Source organism: Eumetopias jubatus, unplaced genomic scaffold (genome assembly GCF_037043125.1).
Source record: "Eumetopias jubatus isolate StellerSeaLion01/CBP00866 unplaced genomic scaffold, mEumJub1_p1.0 scaffold_6, whole genome shotgun sequence".
NCBI lineage: Eukaryota > Metazoa > Chordata > Mammalia > Carnivora > Otariidae > Eumetopias > Eumetopias jubatus.
Window position 1 is genome coordinate 133,178,525 of NW_028274812.1, and position 24,336 is coordinate 133,202,860.

Consider the following 24,336-nt stretch of genomic DNA (forward strand, 5'->3'; position numbering starts at 1 on the left):
TAGTGTCCCACAGTTCCCTGAGGCACTGTTTATATTTTTTCCTGTCTATTTTCTGTTTATCATATTGAACAAATTCTCTTAATTGGTCTTGAAGTTCATCGATTTTATCCTCTGTTATCTCCACTCTATTATCAAGCCCAACCAGTGAGTTGTGTTGTTTTGTTTTTTTAAATTTCTGTCGTATCTTTCAGCTCTATAATTTCAACTTGGTTCTTTTTAATAATTTCTATTTCTCTGTTGGTATTTTCTATTTTTCATTTGTTTCAGGAGAATTTGTAATTGTTCATTAAAGCATTTTTACAATAACTCCTTAGGATCTTTGTCAGATAATTCCAATATCTGTTTCATCTCTGTGTTGGTGTCAGTTGATTACCTTTTTTCATTCAAGTTGTGCTTTTCCTGGTTCTTGGTGCGGCCAGTAATTTTCATTGTATCTTAGACATTTTGATTACTATCAAAATTTGGTTTGATTACTATCTTAAGAGTCTCTAAATCTTATTTAAGTCTTTTATTTTAGCAATCAGTCACCCTGTTTAGGTTTAGCACTCAGATCTGGCTTAACTTTTGTAGGCTATGGTTCCAGTGATTACTTAATTTCTTGAGATTTTGTAATGCCTCTTTGATGTGCTTTGTTTGTCTGGTGCCACTGGAGCTCCCAGTAGGACAACCAAAAATATCTCCAGACATTTCCAGAAGTTGCTTGGGGAAAATATCACCCCGAGTTGCGGAGCATTGCTCGAGAGAAGCCAGAAGAATTCAATGTCCCCAGTGTGGGACAGGCCGTGATCCTGTGGGGAGGGGAGAATATATTCTCCCCCAAAGCTTCACGGGAGATCTTTAGGATCCCAGTCTGTGGTTGTGTGCCCTAACTCATCTGGCCTGGGACAAGGAAAAGGCTTGATTTGCTTCCTACTACATCTGCTCAAACTTGTATTCAGGGAGGATACTGACAATGCCTCCAGGATTTGATTTCTTGTATAACCCAGCTCAAAGGTTAATTTGGCCCAAACAAACAAGTGGTCTTTATTATGAAATTACAGCTATGAAGTTTCAAGGTGAAATCCTCTTAGCATTACATATATATGTATGCATATTTGTATTTTCTGCTTTAAGACATGCTGCCAAAGATCGTTATCAGATACATCCTTTTTGCTTGTTAGTTGGTTTTCTTCTTATTTCTACATTGCTGAGATGACATCACATGACCTTTTGAAAGTTTTTGCTTTTCTGCCTGGAAACATAGGGCAGTGTTTCATAAAAGTGAGGAAAAGGTTGCTATGCTTTAAAAAAAAAATCCCCTTAACTTTAAAAAATAAAAAAGAAAGAAAGAAAGAAAAAGAAAACCTGACAGATTGTTTATTGCAGAGTTGACTCATTTGGCCAAAAGGAGTTGTTTTGGCTAATCATTTACTCAGCTGCCCTCTGAAGAGAAATGCCATCCTCAAACTGTATGAAAATTAAATGAAACCTCACAGAATACTTGTTTACCAAATAGCTGAAGTTTAAGGTCAAATCTGTTGGCCTCCTTGGCATTTTCTGCATGACAAGCAAGTCTGAATTATTACGTATTAATTATTCAGCTCGAATTGCTTCACATTATCTGGTTGGTGGAGGTCTATGATCATTAAGCAATTGCCACCATCCTCCTCCAGAACATTTGTGGCATTTGGGGCTACTAAAAGTGAATCCAGTATGTCTTGGAGTCCAAAACAATCACACGCCAATACAGAATAAAATTAGCCTCTCTCTCTTACCTTCAACAAAGGTAGATTTCTTTGAAACATGGCCTGCTCAGGATAAGAATGTTTTATAGACTTGTGAGCTCCTGGAGATAGAAGTACAGCTGGGTTCTCACCTGATTGGAGGAAATGTCTCCTTCTGGACCTCAACTCTGGCACCAACGCTTTGTATCCTTGTCTTGAAAGAGGTAAGAGCTTTTGTCCACAATAGTCTGCCTATTCCCCTTCTTTGTCCACCTTCCACAAGTCAGAGGGACTCTAGTTAAAAGGATTTGGTGAAGTCCTAATAGGGAATAAATGAAGCACAGCCACCTGTCTTCAAGGCTGTCCTCAAACCATGAAGCCTCCTGGCCAGTGAATTTACTTGAAGTGCTGGGAAACTGACTTTTTTCCCGTTTTTGGAAACAATGATTCCTTCACAGAAGGCCTGGTGACATCCTCCCCCACCATAGTAGTAACATGAAAAGAGTTTTTACATAGTTTTTTGGCTCTTTTGTGGCATTAGTATGAACATCTCTGGTTCTATCAATCTGGTTGTAACTTTGAAGGTGAAGACTGGCTCAGGAGCTCAGAGAGAATGTACTGGGTCTAGAAGCCCTGGGATCAAGGGCCAAGTAGAAAAATCTAGCCCCCAGTCCTGGCACTGCTGTTGTTCTGTTGTCTGCCATCAGTGATATCATTGTGGGGATGTTATGAGAAAGAGGGTGACAGAGGAAATGTCTGCAAGCTGTTGGATGATTTCGATGGCTCTCAAATTACTGTTGTTTTGGTGAGGCTGCCAGCCTGCAGCTCAATGTTGGCTTCTAAAGAAGTGTGACCCCCAAAGCAAAGTGAGGCATATTTTCACACAGTGGTCAAGAGTGTGAGTTCCCAGGTCAGTGTGCCCTACTTCAAATTCTGGTTTCACTTCTTCCCACCTGTGTGCCTGTGAGCAAGTCAATGAAACTTTCTGTGTCTCAGTTTCTTCAACTATAAAGTGGGGATAATAATAGTGCACAATTCATAGTGTTGCCATGCAGGGTGAATGAAACAGTACATGTGAAGTGCTAAGGATAGAGCCTATAATGTAGTAAGTACTCAAGAAGCATTAGGTCTTACCATAGAAAGTACTTGGAAAATATCGGTCCTCACAGTCACCACCTGATCAGAATGGCCATCTGGACCAGAAGTACCTCACCACTAGGAAGTAGGTCTGCAGTAGCAACTTTTGCTGTGTATCTTTGGTGAATGGCATGGTAGAGGTGCCTAATCTATCAACATGTTCTCCACTGCAAGCAGCCTAACTTCTTTCCAAGAAACACTGATGGGAACAACTTTCAAATGTATTTCAGAATTGTCTTAAAGGCAACATTAGCTTTTAAACTGAAGAAGTTATTACCCTTGACTTGGGGATTTCCATTCAGACTGTAATGACCCGTAATTTCCCAATGCCCTTGCTAAGTTTGTTAGGAATTGAAAAAGAGCAACTGAAATTGACCTAAAGTCCAATGTTGGTGAATTATCACTATCTTTCTCTTTGAGAAAGAAAGAAAGAGAGAGAGAGAGCATGTGCTGGGGGTGGGGGATAGGTTCATGTGGGCAAGGAAGGGTAGGAGGAAAAGCAAACAGTGTTGAGCTGATGTCTTTGTTTTAATCAAGGGGAGCGCTAAGTGATCATTAGAAATGTCTTCTAGTGCTCCCTTCTGCAGCACATATACTAAAACTGGAATGATACAGAGATTAGCATGGCCCCTGCACTAGAAATGTCTTCTGGTAGCAGAGAGAAATATGGAAACAATTCAAGTATGCCTGACCATTTACGAAATTTTGAAGCTTGAGAAAACTGATTTTGAATGCATAGCCCAAATATTATCTAGATAGAAGTATTTCCTTCTAAAGAAATGAGATAGTAGGAGTAACTGTTGGTTAATGATGAAGGTAAACATGCATGATCCTAACGGACCACACAGAGGCCTGGGGGGAGTCCTGAGAGTTCTCGGTGTCTGTGAGGTAGAGAAATGGCCCTCAGCACCTCAGAGTTCACAGACAGGGAGGAAAAGAGAAGACACTGCTTGGCCTTCTAGTTTCTCTGTCCTTCCACCTCATTCCCAGCTCAGCAGGGTGACACTGGGAAGCTGAGTTATGGATCATTGCCCAGCCCCACAGAAAAGGGAGTCCTGTATCCATGCCCAGAGCTCCCGAGATGGTGCTCTGTGAGCCCCCTCAGTGAGCTCCCCTTGAACAGACCACAAAAGAATGTTCCAGCCTCTCATCCTGGATGGGTGCCAAGGACCAATGTCAAAATTCACATACTGAAACCCCAGCCCCCAAGGTGATGGTATCTGGAGATGGGAGCCTTTAAAAAGTAATTAGGTCGGGCGCCTGGGTGGCTCAGTTGGTTGAGCGACTGCCTTCGGCTCAGGTCATGATCCCGGGGTCCTGGGATCGAGTCCCACATCGGGCTCCCCCTGCTCTGCGGGGAGCCTGCTTCTCCCTCTGCCTCTGCCTCCCACTCCCCCTGCTTGTGCTCTCTCTCTCTCTCTGTCGAATAGATAGATAAAATCTTAAAAAAAAAAAAAAAAAGAGTCTCTCTCCCCCCCCAGAATAAATAAAATAAAATGGTTAAAAAAAAAAAAAAGTAATTAGGTCATGAGGATAGAGCCCTCATGATGGGATTGGAGCTCTTATAAAGAAGAGACTGGAGAGAGTTTGTTTCCTGTCGCTGCTCTCTGCTATGTGAAGAGACAATGAGAGGGTCATCTTTTGCAAACCAGGAAACGAGCTCTCACCAGACACTGGAACTGCTGGCACCTTGAGCTTGGACTTCAGCTCCAGAACTGTGAGATATAGATGTCTGCTGATTCTTGGCCATCTTTTATTCAGTCTAAGGAAGGAAATGGGATTTATCCTTTGAAGAGCTAAAACTATAATTGCTAGACACTGGCCATTTAAAATTATTGTAATCTATGGTTTTCATTAATTTTTTGAGACAAATATATCATCCATATAAATAATAGTAAGTGCTAATGTTTATTAAGCACATCAAAGGCCCAAGCATGTACAAAGCACTTCCCACGTCTTATATCATTTTTTCTTTCCCAGACTTCTAAAGCAAGTATTATTGTGCCATTTTATAATTCAAGAAGCCCCATCTAAGTATATGGGTGGTTAAATAATTTGTCTAAGGCCACAATAACAAATAAAGAACTGGGCCTTAAAGTCATTGCTGTCTGAATCAGAAACCCACTATCATCTGGGGGCTCCACATACTTTCTTTGCAACTATTCCATAAATGTAAAATAATTCCAAAATAAAAAGGTTACTTGAAAAAAATAAAAGCCATTATCCAAATTGCTCTACTATTCTATCCTCCTAAATAACTTATGAAAGTTTTGCTTTGTTTGTATACTAAATTTCCCAGAAATTTTGAGAAATGGTGTGTTATATTTTCACCTGGGGATCCTTCCAGCATCTATATTCCCAAAGTATTATTTTGTACTTCTTCATGGAAAGCACTGAGAAAAGCACTTGCCACTTGAACAGTTCCCAATAAATGTTCATCATCATCATCATCATCATCATCATCATCATCACTGACTTCACAAATAATCATTTGTTACGTTATACTTTAAGAATCAGTGAACATACTAAACTCCCCCACTAGACTCTGAATGACTCAAGAGTAAGAGACCATAGCACGTGTTTACTAACATGTTATAAAACAAATAAATCCCTGTGCTCACAATTAGATCTTTCAGCAATGAATCATCAAATCGACAGGTAGTTTCTAACTTGCCTTTGCCCTGGAGGAAGAGGGTTGTTGCCAAAGGGGTGTCTTCTCCACGACTCTTGGCCACCTTTGTAAGAGGAGAAGCCCCATTGTCCCACCCATCTGTTGCTTGGGGTAGGGATGTGATTGACATAAACCCACACATTCCGAAGGTAATTTTCCTGCAGCATGTCCTCCCTCAGCTCTAACTCAGTTAAATCCAGCTGTCCTGTCTGCTGCATTGTGCATCAAGGGAAAGTCTACACGTGGGAACAAAATTAAGGTGACCTCATGCCCTTTGGACACAATTTAAAAGGGGTCAGATCATCTTTTCTAGCTGTCAGGTTCAATGTTTCTTATGCCATGTCCTCATTTTCCACTGAATGCCAACACTGTTTATAAGTTTGTGGGATCTAGGAAGCATGAGGGCACAGCTCCAGAAGCCTGATGCGTCAGGAAATGTGAACTCTGGAAACAAAAGTGTTCACTGTGGTTTTGCTGAACCAGCATACTGTGTGTGTTCACTGAGATGGCAGGCCCATCACATGTTTGCTTGACCAACTGGTGATGACTAGGGTACTGTTTTAAAAGATGTTAGTTCTAGGTAATTGCAGGAAATATCCTCTACCTCAGCACTATTCAACAGAACCTTCTGCAGTGACAGAGATTTATGTATCTGTGTTGTCTAATAAGGTGGAGTGGGACTAGAGGGACACTGCAGTATTGGGTAAAACCATCTCAGCTTTATTATAGGGTGACCACTGCTCAGAAGCATGACCTTTGTCAGAGGAGGTGTGGGGTTGTGGGCAGGGGTGTAGATGTGTATAAACATAACCCCAAGTATTTATATATGAAGCGAAATTCTTGGAATGGGTTTTCCTTTTCTCTGACTTGTCTTGAATGTATCTATTTTCAATAAACTAAGCAATCCTTTAGAAATTACACCTTTTCAGTCTTATACCTCCAAAGAGTTATTTTTGAATCCCTGCCTCATTAACAACTGTGCCATTTTCCCTCCCCAAGAAAAACAATTGTTTTTAAATTGGATGTCTTGGTTCATGGTTAACAATGAGACTTAGATCAGGTGTGAATTTTGGTTCCAAGGTAAAATTGTTACTAAGACATTAACACACACACACACACACACACACACACACACACACACACACACACAAGCATCATATGACCTCCAACTATACATTTTGCTATTTGCCACAGGTGAGTTATATAACTGGGAGGGTGAAAGAAGATGGATAATTTATTTCCTAGAAACCTCTTTATTTTATTCTTTTTTTTTTTTTTGACAGGGAGTGTGAGCATAAGCAGGGAGGAAGGAAGGAGAGAACCTTAAGCAGACTCCATGCTCAGTGCAGAGCCAATGCGGGCCTGCACAGGCTTGATCTCACAACCCTGAGAGTCCGACGCTTAACCGACTGAGTTACCCAGGCACTCCTACTTCCTAGAAACTTCTTAAGCTCCAGCAAATAGACCCTAAATAGGTGAGCCTGCTCCTCAAATCCTAAACCCGTCCAGAACTGTCTGTATCCCAGCATGAACACAGGGCACTATTCTGAGAGTAGGAGCTTATCTAATCATTGATTAAAAGAATGATAGGTTTTGTCAAAATAGAAATAAAACATTATTTCAAATACAAGTTCTTCATGAAGTCTTATTACAATTTTAAACCTTCACCATTTTCTTTGTTTTGATGCATGACCTTGAAAAATCAGTAAGCGTAATTAATCAGAAAATCCAATTTCTTTCTTTGTTGCTTATAGAAATTAATTTGGCAAGCTACACTTTTAAAAAAAAGCATGTTTGTACTAACCATATTTTGTATCTCTAACCCATTGTGTTCTACTGTGTCCTGTGATTACTTTGAAATGCTGCCTACAATCTATGTTGTTTCAGGGCAAGGAGGGCTTCTTGTTTTTTTTCATTTCTTTTTTTTTAAGATTTTATTTATTTATGGGGCGCCTGGGTGGCTCAGTCATTAAGCATCTGCCTTCAGCTCAGGTCATGATCCCAGGGTCCTGGGATCGAGCCCCACATCAGGCTCCCTGCTCGGCGGGAAGCCTGCTTCTCCCTCTCCACTCCCCCTGCCTGTGCTCCGTCTCTCTCGCTGTGTCTCTAGAGAGAGGGAAAATGAGCGGTGGGGAGGGGGAGAGGGAGAGGGAGAGGGAGAAGCAGGCTGCCCACTGAAAAGAGAGCCCAGTGCAGGGCTTCATCCCAGGACCCTGGGATCATGACCTGAGCCAAAAGCAGATGCTTAATCAATTGAGCCACCCAGGTGCCCTGTTATTTTTGCATTTCATAGAGGACATCCTCAAGCATAAATCTCCTATTTCTTGCTCATTGAAATCTTGTCAGTCCCGAGAGAATATTCCGGAGATCATTCTGCATCAAATCCATGGCTTTTCTGACCCAGGATCCCTAAGATTGGCTGGTTCGGGTTAATAGGAAGATCTAAACAGCAAGGCCACACCGTGTTCTGGAGGGTTTATGTCAGCACCTCACGGTACCGCCTTCCTTCTGGGGATACCATGCTCCCCACCAAGTCTCAGCTCCCCTCTCCTGTACGCCTGCACGGTGGTTTTCCGTTTCCCAAAAGCACAGCAACTAATCTCATCTCTGGTAAATAGAGAGTCTAAAGATAGCTATTGCACTTGACCAAATGGCACAACAATGACTTCCCCGTCAGCTTGCAGGGTGTGGGGGGAGAGGGGTGAGGTTCCGGGGCGGGGGGCTGCCTTTCCTTTCTATCCTGTCACTCACAGATGGAAATCTTTGCCACCAAAAAACTAGACACCACATCGTATAAATAAATCTCTGGGACACTGGGAAGCAAGGCAGTCCAGGCTCTAACAGACTGCTCTTCGCTATATTCTTTCTCGGGACATAGAAAGAACTTTTCCTGACAGTAAAGAAGACAATAAATGAGACGTGAACTCCAAGGCTTTGAAAGGAGCCAAGATGGCGGGAAAGGCGCGCCTTCTCGACTTCAGGGCATGTGGTGTTTCAGGGATGACTCACTGCCTATTCCCGTGGCTGGAGCCTCGAGGCCCTGCCGATTACCTGAACAGGTGGGTCGGGCACAGCCCAGCGTGGGTGTGCGCACCAAAGCAGCAAGTAGTAGGACAAACCTGGCCTTGCTCTAATCTGTATCTCCTTAGAGCTTGTGGGCTGGGGAGCCCAAGAAGCGGTCACCCTGCAGCTGAGTCTGCGACCCTTTGTGTACTCTGCCAGGGTCCTTCTGGCAGCAATGGCGCCACATTGATGGGTGTGACCTGTGAGTGATTTCAGTGGTTTAAAGTTTAGAAAAGTTTTGGTTAGATTAGAGAAGGGGAGTGGTACCCGGGCAAGTCATCAGGGGAGGTCTGAAGGTGAGGAAGGCTTTTTGCCATTTTGGAAGACACATCCTGCTGACACCTGCCTTCTCCACAGTTTCTGTCCGCAGGTCCTTTGGGCCCAAACGCTCATGGTCAGTGACTAAGGGGGCCGGGAAGCACCATTCACCCTATAGGAGTTTGATAATAAATACTCAGGTGAGTAACTTTTGAGAACAGAAGGGAACAAGGTGTCCTGTATAATGTGTAAATTGGGGAAAAGCCCCAAGTGGAGGATAAAACGGTGTTCCACTTTTGGATCTCAATTTCTCTGGAGTGCAGGAATTTTCCCCTTACCCCTTTCCTCACCTCTGACCAAAGGAGTAAATAGCATTAAACCTCTTCATGTGATTTCACACCAGAACCGTGATTGAGCAGGTACTTGGCGACAATTCACTGGCACGCAGAGTACATGTTCAGAAACCCAAGATGCATGCAGTGCTAAGAAGCTCCACAAACCCACGTCCCCGCGCAGCCACGACAAGGCCCCTCACTCTCTCTGCAGGTTTGTGTCTTCACGGAGCCATGAGACTCCGATGCCGACTCTAATTTGGGGCAACTCACCCAGGGATGCTGGAGTCTCCCAAGAAGGGAAATGCAGAGGTGGAGCCCAAACCTACCTTCCCTGCACGGGGGATTTCCAGGCCCAGAGCAGCGCCCTCTAGAGGATCAGACGTGTTAAGTGGGAACGGGCAGCCTCAGGACCACCTCCCTGGGTCACACAGTTACCTCTCCCTCCAAGCCAGTTGTCAGACTGGGAGGGCAGTCACCTGCAAGCCACTTGACTTCAGATTTGGCCTCAGATCCGTGTGTTTTGGGCACAACGGCTCTCTTCCTGAATACCGCCATCGTGACGAGGACTGATGAAGTGCGAAGGACTCCCTGGAGGGTTGGTGGTAACTCATTTTGCTGATTGAAAAATAAAAGAATAAGATAGGTGTCTCGGTTTGGAGAGTCTCTGAAGCTGTTTGGCTGCGAGAATGCTATCAAAGCTGAGCCGGCTGCATACCTGACTGATGATCAGTGACAGTCTTGGTTGCCAGGAAGTAGTGTGGGTGCGGTCCCTGGCAAAAGCTACTTTTTTCTTTTTACTTCTTCTTTTTTCTTTTCTTTCTTTTCTTTTTTTTTTTTTTCTTTTTTTTTTTTTTTTTGGTGAGTGGGAGTTCAGAGGCAACTCCGTCCAGAGCTGGCATCGCCCACCGGGAGTGGAATGTGCAGGAATAGCGTGACAGAGGGAGCACCTGTGAGTGTGTTGGGTGGGGGGGTACAAATATGTCACAACAGGTTTCTATCAATGAAGCTAAGAACTGGTTTCCTTTTAGACAATCGCTTAATCGAGGGGCGCCTGGGTGGCTCAGTCAGTTAAGGGTCTGCCTTTGGCTCAGATCATGATCTCAGGGTCCCGGGATGGAGCCCCATGTAGGGCTCCCTGCTCAGCGGGGAGTCTGCCCCTCCCCACATTCCCCCCTCCCTCCCACTCCTGCTTGCTCTTTTTCGCAAATAAATAAAATAGCTTAATTGAGGTATAATCGATATACAACAAACTGCACGTATTTAATGTATACAATTGGATGACCTTGAACACACACAAGCATTTGTGACACAATTGCTGCAATCAAGGTAGTAGACTTATCCAATGCCCCCCTAAGTTTTCTTGTGTCCCCTAGGCTTTTTTTGGTGGTTGTTTTTGTTTTTGTTTTGTGGTAAAAACACTTATCATGGGATCTACTGTCTAAGTGCACAATATGGTATTGTTAACTATAGGCACTGCATGATACAGCAGATTTCTAGAACTTACTCACTTAGCAAACTGAAACTTTATACCCACTGCACAACAGCTCCCCATTTAGAACTGACTTTTCTTCAAACTTCTATATTACAAGAAATTATAAGAACTTTGGGATTTTCTTCCATGAAGCAGCATGACTTAACAGTGGTTTTCAAACATTTTTTTAAAGTACTGGAAGCTTTTTTATTTTTTAAATCCTATACCTGAGCCCCAAATTATAAAAAAGATGAAAGCAGAGTTGCTCTGTTAGGAGTGGGTGCTGGCCCCGGGGACCCAAACCTGCTACTGATCCTCCTTCCTCTAGCCAGGTAGGCCCCAGAGGCACCCACGCGGAGGCCCCAGAGTGTCCGAGAACAAAATTTAACGAACATGTGGCTAAGTAGGAAGAGATGTGGCAGACCTGGATTTGGATCCTGTCTCTGACGCTTGTGAGCCATGGAGACCTTCATTCATTCGTGAACATATCTGCACCTTACTTTCCTCATCTGTGAAATGGGATTAATAACCGTCATGTTGCAGACTGGCTACAAGGATGGAGGCAGATGCAGTTAAGGCATCCAGCACCACATTTGGCACATGGAATCTTTATACAACTTATTGTGGCTTGTAATTATTTCAGGGAGACTTTGGGATGAAGGTTACCTACTAGAGGCTGAGAGAGAAAGAAAAAATGATGGCAAGGAGACTTCCGCTAGGTCAGAACTTAAGGCTGTTGCTGTCCTATTCGGTACTCCTTTCTCCAAAACATCCACATGCTTTGTGTGGTATCTTCTCTTTAAAAATAGGACAGTCAAGAGGGCAAATAGACAACCCACAGAATGGGAGAAAATACTTGCAAATCGCATATTGGCCAGGTGTCTCATATTCAGACTATTTCAAGAACTCTTACCACTCAACCACACAAAACCAAAAGCAAGTCAATTTAAAAATAAGCAAAGGCCTTGAATAGTCATTCCCCCAAAGCAGATGTACAAATGGCCAATAAGCACATGAAAAGATGCTCTACATCCTTAGTCGTTAAGAAAATGCAAATCAAAACCACAGTGAGATATCACTTTGCAGCCACCAAGATGGTAATAAACATACAGAAAAATAACAAGTGCGGGCGAAAATGCGGAGAAATTGGAACCTTTATACACGGCTGGTAGGAATGCACAATGGCATTGCCTCTATGGAAAACAGGTTAGCAGTCCTTTATGAAGGGAAATATAAAACTGTCATATGACCTAGCAATTCCACCGTTAGACATGTACCCAAAGGAACTGAAAACACAGGTTCAAACAAAAACTTACACACAAATGTTTATAGTAACACTATTCACAATATGTGAAAGGTGGGAATAATCTAAATGTCTATCAACTGACGAATGGGTAAACCAAACGGGGTCTCTCCATACAATGGAATATCATCCACCCATAAAAGGAATGAAGTCCTGACATGTGCTACAATATGGATGAACCTTGAGAATGTTATACTAAGCGAGAGAAGCCAGACACACAAGGCCACACGTTGTATGATTCCTTTCACATGAAATATCCAGAAGAAGCAAACCCATAGAGACAAAAAGCAGATTAGTGGTTGCCAGGAGTGGAGGAGGTGAGACTGGGGAGTGACTGCTAATGGGTACAAGTTCCTTTTCGGGTGATGAAAAAGTTCTGGAACTAGAGAGTGGTGATGGTTGCACAACGTTATGACCGTACTAGATGTCCCTGAATCATACATTTTTAAATGAATAAAATGTAAGTTTTCTGTTATGTGTGTTTTAACACAATAATTAAAAAAAAAAAAAAAGACAGCACAATTGTCCCTCCAACTAAAATACAGCTGGTCCATTTTTCAAGCAATTTCGAAGACTTGTTTTTTTCTTTTTTCTTTGACCTTCTTTCAGGGACACAGCAAAACAGAGCAGTGAAATGCCAGGACATTTGTGCTAAGAAAGGCTCACTCTTGTTTCAGGGGTACTTCCTTCTAGAAAGCCAAAGAAAACTGGCCTGGAAAATATGAGTGCCCACTCCTCCCTCAAAGGATGACCTAAAATGGAGAACTTCCAGAAGCCTAGCCAAGAGCACAGTGGGGCATGACCAAGCACCCCAACTCATTGATGTGGACATGGCTACTCTCAGCTTAGTCAGAGATGTCACAGTTCAGGTCTTGGCTTGTCATGTTGCCCATTAAACCCAGAAGCCATTCCTTTGGCTCCTTCCCTAGGAAGGGGACATGTCAGAAACTGTAGTTTTCCAGATTTCAAATGAGATCAGCTTCAGGGCAGGTGTCGTGGAATCTGTGGGCTGCGTTTGGCCCAGATACCACCCCTTTGGCCACTTTTGCTGTTGCTATTATTTTTAATTGGTGGGGCAATCATTGTATCCCTTTGCATAGCTTTCATCTGAATATTTTAAAGCTCTTTTCCTCCACTCCATTCCTTTGCAGCCCTTTTAGCAATGATCATCCTTTTGCATTCCAAGCTGAGAAAACAAAACTCTTGGTGAGGCAAACTCACTTCAACCAAGTAAAAGGCACCCCTTAGTGAGGGAAGCACCTGCCTTCTCACCTGGGATGCCCTGACCTCACATCTGACCTTTACACATGAATTCTTGTCCTATTGTGAGTCAACCAGGATTTGATTTTGTTCTTCTGTCTTTAGTTAAGTCCTGCTTTATCATTCCACAGCTTAAATATAGACCAACACTCCATCTTTATAGTACAGATTTCCAATACGCCATCAGAAACAGCAGTAATTATGAGTGGGAGACATTGGAGACAGATGGGGGGGACACATGAGGACCAATAGGGAGGAGGAAGAGCCACCATATTAGCAGAACTGAATTCTAACATTCCCAGACTACCCTCAGACACATACCAGACCCCAGTAACCACAGGATCCCTCTGATTCAACTGAAGGGAGGCACAGAGCTGGCTGCAACGAAATAACTAATCAGTTCTTTCCTCCCCACACCCATTCAGTAGTATGGTGTGTTGGCACAATGCACAGTACTTGTTAACCACTCCAGGAAAAGAAAGAGCCACTCACCCTGATTAGCTGTCAGAACTAATTTTCAGCCATGTTATTATATGGTAAAGAGGAAAAAGGAAATCCAGGGAAACTGTGCTTAAGGCCAGTGCCTAATCAGGTTTTTTCCCCTTCATCTGTTTCATACAAAAGCTGCCTAGAATCACGGTGTGAGCCGTTAGGTTCCTCTCTTCAAGTGTTAATTAAATGTGATATTTTAAAATATACACTCCTTTCTCCAGGTAGAATAAACTGAGCCCTTTGTAAATTGCTCAATGCCCGTTGGTCCCCCTTGCAGCTCTACTTCATTGCCTTGTACTTTTTATTCCCCTGTTGGGCCACAACTCCAACAGCAATAAGTATAGAGTAATTATTTCTGCCAGAAACATTCCCCCTTAAAGGGGCTTGCCTTACTTTGGTTTTATGTATGTGTGTGCTTGAAAGAAAGGCATATTATAATATCAGTCTTCTCTGTTTTCCTTCTTTTACTACCCACTGGTTCTCCAAGATGTCGTTGGCAAACACAACACCATTTGCTTTTGTTCCCTATACAAATATTTTCCACTTGAGCCCTGTTTCTTCCTTAAAACTGCTGAGTGTCTAGCTATGGAAAGCAACTGTTCCCAAGTAGTAGACTGAATGAATGCCTGTGCAGTTTTGATTTAGGAACTGTGTACTAAACTTTGGCCTGAAACGTCTCCAAATCTGGAGTAGCTTATAGTCTCTTGGGTCCTTGAAGGCAATTCAAACAGCAGGCGTGTGTGTGTAAGGTGGGAGCTGAGGGCAGATGGAGAGACTTGGAAATCTGGTTAATCTGTCTGTTCCAATCATGCAATTATCCACTCGACAATGGCTGAATACCTACTATGTGTTTGCTACTTCTGGGCAAGTTGGGACCCAACTTTGTATTCGTAATATAAAATGAATAAGTTTTGTCTCATGCGAACAGACAAATCACATTGTTCTCCCTTACTCTGATAAAACCACCAGATTATTCTACAGAGTGCCCAGTTCTTGTCTTGCCAGAGTTCATTGCAACATGGTACTTGAAAACGTTCTCTCTGTCAAGGTCAAGGTCATCTAACAAAGCTTCTGATCCTACACTAAGCTACGACAACAAGGGGCCAGGCCATTGGGAGCCACATGTCTGGATAGCATGCTCAAGATTTTGCCTTCTCCTTCCAAACCTCCTGCACTCCCCAGAGAGCCTCCAGTTTTAATTTGATCATGCTACTATGACTCACATCCCCAGAAGAGTGGTCTGTATCTTACCCTAGACCAGATTCTACCAACCATTTCTTTTTAAAGCATTGTAGTAAGTCAAGCAATGTTTCCTTAATTTGTTCCCATTAAGCTCTTGATAGGTTTATCCAAACTTCCAGGGCTCTCAGAAGTATATGGCTAAGTAGACTTTTGGGTGCTCCATCCTAATGGGATTCTCATTTCAAGCATACATCTAAGTGTGAGAGACTTGCGGGCAAGTGCTAGAGGGCAAGGACTGGCTCTTTCTCCCTGTGCAGCCCACCACACGTAGTCTAGTGTTGAGGATGGGGGGAGTACACAAAATGTACTGCTATAGGTTAATACACTTGGGATGCTCCATTAATTTGTGCCAACTAGTACTTTCATTCAAGTAGTGAAAATGAACTCTGGCCTTTCTCCAACTTGTACACTGATTAGGAATATATTAAACTCTTTGAATAGGAATATACCTCTATAACAGGAGGACTATCAAAATCTCAGGCAGCCTATTCTTTATTTTCTTAAAGTGATATAATATTTTTCCTGCCATTTTGAACAGTTCAAGTGCCATGCAAGAGGACTTTTACAAGACCTCATCATAGATTACATTTTTTTCTTTTCTCTAAAAATATTTTTTTTTAATTTAAGTTCCATTCAGTTAATATACAGTGTAATATTAGTTTCAGGTGTGCAATAGAGTGGTTCATTACTTCCATACACTACCTGGCTCTCATCACACAAGAGCACTCCATTTTCAAAGGTGCCTACAACCATGTCTTTCATTCCATAGCTATTTTGAACTCTGATCTTGCCATTGTGTCATAAACAGGTAGAGCCTATTTCCTTCTCCACCCACCCCCACCCCTGGCATCTAGGCTGGCCCAGTGACTTCTTTTGACTAATATGATACTGCAGAATTACACTGTGTACCTCCAAGGCAAAGTCTTAACTTTGCCTTTACTTTTTGGAAGGCTCCTTCTTGGACTCCAACCACCATACTAATACGAAGGCCAAGCAGACATGTGGACTAGCTCATATGGAGAACTGAAGCTCCTCGCTGAGCTCCCAGACAGCCACCAGCACCAACTAACAGCCATGTGGCAGAGGCCACTTTGAACCTTCCAGCTGTCCCAGCACCCCTGCAATACCATGGAAAGGAGAACTGCCCAAATTGTGGGTAATAATAAAAAAAAACCTTACGTTTGTATTGTGGTAATTTGTCACTCAGCAATGGTTAGCCAAAATAGATCCTTTAAGAGCCCATTTTTTTTTACCCAGATTGTGTGTGTTTGTGTATGTGTGTGTGTGTGTGTGAACTGATGTTTAAAAAAAAAACAAAACAAAAAAACTGTTCTTATACATTGCATTTATCTAATGCTTTATTTTTACTACTTACATGGCAATTTCTAATAAATCTCACAGTTTGGGTAGGGAGAAAAGTGTCATTCATTCTGAGGTTGAAATCTGCTTCTCTAATCATTTCTGCTCTACTCTTTACACTGCTTCAGGAGTGAGCTCTCTAAAATACAGAACAAATCACATCAGTTTCTTGTTGTAAAACAACTAAATATTCCTCATTGATTACATAATAAACTACTTACTTCAACAAATGCTTTTATGTTGAATTGAAGGTCAATTTTCCAATACAAAGATGCTGTTTGGAGTCGAGATTTGCTAGAACAAAATAATCATCACTGTGTAGAGGCTGAGGTCAGAAACAGAACTGGAAATCAAAAGACACAAAAGAGAATTCAACTTTAGGTTAACATGGAAGATTTGGAATGCCTAGAGATTTATAATGGAGAATTCGAGGGTTGGTTTGAGTTTTGAACAATGAGGTAAGGCACATTGGATTTGGATTCTTAGAAGTAAAGTTAGACTAGTGCCTAAATAGATTGTGGTTAGAGTTCCTATATTTGTCCTATAACAGAAAAAGATGAAATAATATACATGGGGCTCAAACTCATGTACAGTTGATCAAATGAAACATCCACAGTGTAAGAAAGATAATATTAAAAATTGTCACACATTTGTCCTCTACCAATACAGAGTTATCTAAGCAGCCTGGATCATGCCTTGCATCCCAGATGTGGGCAGTCTGTGCAGAAAGAGGAGAATCACTTCTGTCCAATAAGGTGGGTTTCCCTGGACCCAGGACACTCAAAATGGAAGGTAGAAAGAGGAGTCATTTTGTCATGAAGAGTCTGTATTTCTGAGTCCCAATGCCCCAAACAAACAAGTTAACCTTGGGGATTGAAACCTTTCCCCCAAATTATCATGTATGTGCAGCAGGACTTATGGCTCTTAATCAACCACCCTGAGATTTCTAGAATATGAATGAGTATTCCTTGAGCAAAAACATTGATTAATAAAATTCCTGGCATAGGAGTTTGGGTGGTGACTGGGGTATGGGATAACTGGACATACCTAATATCTGAAATCATGCCTTTTGGTTTCCTGACAACTCTTACGGAAAATTGGGAAGAATAGAAGGTGAAAAGAATCCAGAAATATTTTAATTTAGATAGGGACATCTTAAAGACAGGCCCTGAGTGCCCTATTCAGCCTTCTTTGCTAAAGGATACTTACTGGGCAGGGGGATGAAGTCAGAGACAGCTTGCTTCCCTGCTCCTCCATGGGTCTTTACAACCCTCTTCCCAACACTTCCCCATCCCCTACCACTACCCACACCCTGCAATTAAGTTATCTTTTGTTCAAGCAAAAATCAATATTGCTTATCTGTGAATACCTCCAATAGTATTCAAGTTACGTGGGCTTTTAGCTAGGACTCCCAACATTAACAGGAGTAATGAGTGTGTTTCCATTTAAGGACCTTCAAAAAGAGTCACAGGAAAACAATGCCTTTCCCCTTCCAAGAGTGTTGAACAAAGATCCATCTGCCCCATAGAGGTTGAGACTCTGTTTCACTAGACTTGGAAAAGCTGGAGGGATTTAAATTTGGGCATTAACTACAAATAAATAATACAAAATTAGAGTGAGCTTGCCATAATGTTCCTCCCAGGGACACATCCATTTCGTTAGGTCGCTCTGCGTTTGGGGCCTCAGCTGAACTTCCCTGTGGCTGGAAATAGTTATGTTGTAGAACAGTACTTCTCATATTTTAATGCACATATAAATTCCTTGAGATCTGGGTAAAATGCAGATTCAGTAGGTCTGAGGAGTGCCTGAGATTCTCCATTTCTAGCAAACTCCTAGGGGATGCTGATGCTGCTGGCCCGTGGAACATGCTTTGAATAGCAAGGATGTGGTGAATCTACTCCATTGTCAATGAGTCAAAAGACATGGGTTCAATTCACCTTCTACCTGACTTTGTGAAGGGACTTATCTCACTAAAATTCGTATTTTTTATCTATAAAATGAGAAGTAATAACATCTGCCCCCAAAGTATTAAGAATTCAATGAGATAACCAGTAAAGCATTTTATAAGTTTACATTGGTTGATGATCTTGAGGTTTGCACGGACTCTCCACCAAGCATGTACTAAACAGCTGTGGGTTTTTCATGGTAGAACTGAGAACCCAGTCCCCATGGCTGCTTCCTTGTGTCTGACTGGAGGGCTAAACGAAAGTTAAAACCGATCATGGTGACACCATCAGAGGCTAATTGAGACCTCAGTGTCCGGAGAATACAACAGTATAGCCCTCTTCATTTCTGAAGAAAAGCCAAGGATACATATTTAGCTTTTGATTCTATTCCTTATTAAAGGGAAAGGATGGAAAATAGAAAATGTTGCTTTCACTGAGATGTTAGATTCAATTAATTTCTTGGACAGATGGAGCAATTCTCTCCTAGGATAAAAAGTGATGTCATGTCAAAGGCCTTTGAAATCTCTGACACTTATTACAGGTCTAAGACCCTATTATAGTGAAGTTTCATTGTTGAAAAAGACCTCTTGAGCCACATGCTGATCACGTTGAACAGGAAAAGTCTTACAATTCATCCAAATAAAAGTGGCTTACCTAGGTCCTGGCTAGTAAGCTGGGTTACAGCTAAGTGTAAGTGTTATGACAGGGAAAAACTGCTTGAATAAAGGTCAGACAAAAATCACATCCGCTGAAGCAATCATTATACTCCCAAAGCAAATTCATATTAAGCCCCTTATGATGTTCTGTAAGGTTTATCCAAGTCCTTTTTTACTTTGGTTTTGTGCCAGAAGTAGATGCAGATGCATCAGCTACCTCACAAGGAAAACCTGTTCTCACAAGTTTTATCACACCACTTGGCAGTGAAAAAGCCTTGGGTAGAGGCTGAGAACTTTCACATAGATCCAGAAAGCTTGGGAATTCAGCCACTTTGACTTACTGCCCACCACCAAAAAGAAACAGGCAAACTCTGAGTGCCAGGATCTAAGATTCCTCTAATTAGAAAAAGAGAAAACTCTATTGGATTGAACTTTCTCTTTGGAGCAAATTCCACAGAATGTTGCAAAGACAGACCACTGCAGGACTTTTCAGGGTAGTGAGGGAGTTCAAAGTTGCAATGGCTTTCTACTTTCACATCCCCTGACCCTTCTCCTCCCAGTCTCCACTGGACCAAAGTAAGTTCCCTCAAGAGATTGTACCCCCTGGAAAATGCCAGAAAGGGGAGTAAGAAGAGGAACTATTTTTGTTGGGCCATTCCATGCATTTGGGAGTCCACAAGAAGTATGAAACTGTCTCACTGTAATTAAAGAGTAAACAATGAAGACCATGGGATATGTAACTGGGAATCTATTGAGAATGTCTTCACATTGCTCACAAGTTAATAATTTCCCCAAGAGTGGGAGTTTCTTGAGGATGTTTGCGATTTATTTTTAAACCTTTTAGAGCTTGAGAATAACACTTGCAGTTTCTCTTTTACTATTTTCATGGTATTCAAAGGTTTCAAGCCCGGGCATTTTAGAGCCCACCCACTTTCAGAGATGTAGACAAATTAGGTAGAAATACACAGGGACTCTCAAACTCTTTACAGAGCTTATCTGGAACATGCGAATTTTATATTTATACACACACACACACATCTCCTAGACCTCATGGCCTTTATGGGACACTGCATGTTGATTCCATTGTAAATTTGCAATGGTAGCATGTTAACTCTATATAACCTACAGTGATGTCCCCAACCTATCATCATTGCTTATGCATATCATCATTGTTTTATCATCATTGGTGCTGTCAAGGGGGATTTTCTGGGAACCAATAGGTTCTGAGAACCTATTAGGTAGTTACCAGTGCACTAGGGACTGGCAGGGAAGTATGCCATCAAAAGGTATGGACCCTCACTTCTGAAAAATTATAAAGAGACATAAAAACCAGTTATATATTTGGATCTCAGTCAAATGTGCCTATGTTCCTAGTTTACTCAAAAGGAAAATAAACCACTGAACTTGCTTACCATTTGTTGATTTCACAGATTATTTTATTCCAAGTGCCATTAGGCCTAATGGACATATGAAGATAAATAGACAATGTGACTAAATGAATCAGAATCAATGTTGCCCACTAAAGAATAACACACAGAAAGAGCATAATAAATATCAGCTCTTATCATTGTCATCATCATCATCATCATCCTTATCATTACTTCTGTTGTTAAGAACCTCTAAATCTAGTAGGATAAATGATATACACAATTGTAATAGAAGGCAGAAAATATATAGATTACATTGTTGGTACAGATAAAATGCTGTAGGAATTCAGATTAGAAATAACAATTTGAGATGTATGACAATAGAGAAGCCCAATATGCTCATCCCCTCAGTATGTGTATGTGTCTGAAAAGACCATTAAGTAAGATATTTGTAGGAAGCGATAATTTGTAGAACCCCAAGTGTTTCTGATTTTCTTAACACTATATGGTAACTCTGTGCACCATTAATTGATTCCAATCCTTCTATGATCTCTTTATATCTTTAGTCATATGATCACTAAATAAGGGATTCTCCAAGCTTGTTTTTTGCCAGTTGTCTTTAGGTGATAGAATTACAGGTATTAGTAGGTAATTCTGTGGTCATTCTATTTTTATCTTCATGATTTTGTAAGTTTTAATTGTATTTCTTATCATCCTCTCTGTAGTCTGAATAAAGAATTCCAGTATGTCAACTGTTTTTCTTACAATAATGCATATAATCACTTTACTTTTGGAATGCCTTCCCATGTGTCTCTGCAGTTCTCCTCTATCATTTTTAAGGTATGACCACAGAATGGCACACAGAATTCCTCAAGTAGGTGTATCCTGGTTAGGCTCAACACTGTGATGCTGTTTCAATTCTATTGTTAAAAATCATCCCCATGTTAGCAGGAGCAACTTCGTGTTGATAGGCAGCAGTATGTGTCATTGGTCATGGAGCATTGTTATCTAGGTTACCGAAAGACATAATGTTCAGTTATAAATTGGTGATGGCTACTTATGAAGTTGCCTTAAAAAATTACATAATATGATTAATTTTCTCTCACATGTCCTTGTTAACATTATGTACTTGGGAATATATCAATCGCATTATTCGTTGAGCATGATTTATGTACTCAGCTTTGTGTAAGGCACTCTAAGGGTTACTAAAGAGGTGTTTGGTGGGTCCCCTGCCCTTCAGAAGTTTTAAATCTACCTAAAACAGTATGAAACATAAGAGGAGAACACATGACCCAGTATAATCCATAGTAAACGTTCTGCAATAAGCTGCAGGCAGAAAGAGCTTTTAAGAGTTCAGAGAGTAGAAAAATGAATGTCGACCGGAGTAGTTAGGTAAGGGACATGTTTAGGGGGCTGAGGAGAGCTCTTTTGGTCTGCATTATAGAGCAGAAATGGCCTCTTGTCATGCCTTCCAGTACTTAAGAGCCTTTAGAAATAAAAATCACAAGTGGGCTCCTTGTCTAATGAAGAACATCCTGTGTGTCCTCATCTGTTTTCAAAGGAGGCGACTATAAAGAATGGAGCCCTGTGAGTGCTTTTATACACTCCATGTTATCCTTGAGGAGAAATGATCAATCGCCTTTCCCTGAGGAAAATGTCTGAGTTATCTTGTCAGGGAAGATGAAAGTTTGCTGTCATCCTCATACTTGCCACAAAGGTGAGGGGAATATTTCTCAGCTGAAAGGGAACGGGTCTGGTCATATCCTCGACATTACTGGGCTTAAAAAAAAAAAAAAAAAAAAAGCAACCTTATATCTGCCCCCTTTTGAGAACATGCCTTGATGAAAAGCACACAAGCCAACAAAATCACCAACTGTATGTTTCTTTTTTCATAAATTAGCCTGCACTACAAAGCAGATTAGTCAGAGCTACAAAAGCAGGTTGAAAGTGGGTTTGGCTGATCCCAAAGCTAGTACCTTAGCTTTAAACCTCTTAGTCTCTCCCAGAGGAAGATCTCCTGGGGCTTTCTCGGGTCACAGACACACCACTCCAAGATACCGCCACCAGAAGAGGATGGTTTTGTGACTGAAAAGACATGATCTGTGCAGCGCTGACAGTCATTGGTCATGGAGCAATGGTGCTCCACTGGTGGAAATTTCCTCCTTTGCTTGCTGTGGCAGATAACAAGCAAGGAAGGGTATGCAACCAGAATGAGCACCCAGGCAACGAAACCTGGATCAAAGCCTCATGGCCCAGTGGAAGCCTCCCAGTTGCTCATTGGTCGACTCATTTATCCAATCGCAACTCTCTGAACACCTATGATTTGCTGACCGCCTCTTTAAGAACCACCTATGCAAAGATAAATAAAGCCTCACTGCTGAGCTCTCTCTCAGCCTGCAAAGAGCTAGACATGGAAGTACATCATCAGAATGCAGCATGGGAAGAGCTATGACAGTGTTACAAACCAAGTGTCACTGATCTCAGTGGAAGGTTGGACTAACTCTGAAGGATGTGTGATAGTCAACACAACTTTTGAGCCACTCTATCTTAAATGGTTAAACGAGTCCTGGTGGAGAAATGGAGGAGGAACTGGAGTATTTATGGAATTGCAAATAGTCTTGTATGGATGGAATATAGGATCTAGGGAGTTGGGTCAAGGAAAGATGGGCTGAAGACAGACTTTCAACGGGAAATTTGATGCAATGCTAAACTTTGGAGTCAAATGAAGGATCTTTAGAGGTTTGTCATTGGGAGAATAACAGGATGAATGGGTGTCTGTTTTAGACACTTTACCTTGTGGCAAGGGATGGGCAGGAAATGGGACTGAGGTCGGAAGAGAGTTCTTAGGCTATTAGCTCTTGACCTGGAGGGTGTGTGAGGGAGTGAGAGTGCTCTGGGCTTAAATGACCAGTCCCATCAGCAAGAGAAAACCTACCAGCTGATTCTTTAAGGTAGGCTCTCCAGAGTCCCAGTCTGTCTTTCCAATCTCATTTCCCTTTGCCAACTTAGTATCGCTACAAGTAAATTCCGTGGTTCTTGTTTATAGACACTGGGGTTACAAAACACACATAGTTCTCCCCTCTTGGAGTTTAGACTGTAATGGAGAAGATGGCAATTAAACAGCAATTATAATAGGGTTTAATTCACTGGGACCCAAGTTAAATACCTTTAAAGATCCACAGTTTGGGACCCCTGGATGGTTAAGTTGGTTAAGTGACCTGCTTTTGATCTCAGCTCAGGTCTTCATCTCAGTGTCATGAGTTCAAACCCCAAGTTTGGGCTCCACACTGGACATGGAGCCTGCTTAAATAAATAAATAAATAAATGTCCACAGTTTAAGGCATGCCAAAATAGTGTCCTATAATTCTCATCTGTATTGCCTGACTTCCAGCCCCTGGTTCTTTACTGAATGGAGGAATGAATAAATGCAAAGAGGAGATTTCATCCCCTCCGAGTTACATGACCACCTCTGGCCATGGGGCTCCTATCTTTTCATCTTCATTCATAGAGAGAGGCAGTCTAACATAGTGGGTATTTGGATGCTGGAATCGGGAAACCTACTCAGGTACCAGTTCTTATACCTTCGCAGCTGGGGGAAGTTGAGCAAATTCCTTAACCTCGTTGAGGCTCAGTTTCCTTATCTTAAAAAATAGGGATGATAAAAGCTCCCTCACAAGGCTAGTATATAAAGGATTATATATAACAGATTAAAAGGATTTAAGTGGAAAGATTAAATGAAAAGATATATTTCAGTGCCAGCAACAAAGGAACACAGTTAAGGGGTAAGTGTTATGACTCTGTTGGGTCCATTTGTATGAGCTTTCTACCTACAGAGAACTTGAATGAGGTTCAGAGTAAATCCCTGCCCATGCCACTCCTCTACCAAAAACCCTAAGTGACTCCCTATTGCCTTTTTTCTTGGTACAACATTTAAGGCTCTCCATGAGTCCCAATCTGTCTTCCCAATTTCATTTCCCTTTGCCAACTTAGTATCACTCCAACTGTTCCCAAGGCCTTTGCATGGTAGAAAACCCACAGATTTCCCTCCGATCTGCTAGGTCAAGGCACACAAG

General features: G+C 41.8%; 1 long non-coding RNA gene and 1 other non-coding gene across 2 annotated transcripts; both read left to right on the forward strand.

Annotated features, from left to right (window-relative positions):
• Window positions 1-325: 325 nt before the first annotated feature.
• LOC114212581 (uncharacterized) lies at window positions 326-9,813 on the forward strand. The gene is made up of 6 exons (XR_003610014.2): window positions 326-1,927; window positions 6,795-6,986; window positions 7,858-8,121; window positions 8,390-8,570; window positions 8,932-9,032; window positions 9,379-9,813. It is a non-coding gene; the product is annotated as an uncharacterized LOC114212581 (long non-coding RNA).
• LOC114212641 (U6 spliceosomal RNA) lies at window positions 3,412-3,517 on the forward strand. Its single transcript, XR_003610024.1, has one exon. It is a non-coding gene; the product is annotated as a U6 spliceosomal RNA (small nuclear RNA).
• Window positions 9,814-24,336: the final 14,523 nt, after the last annotated feature.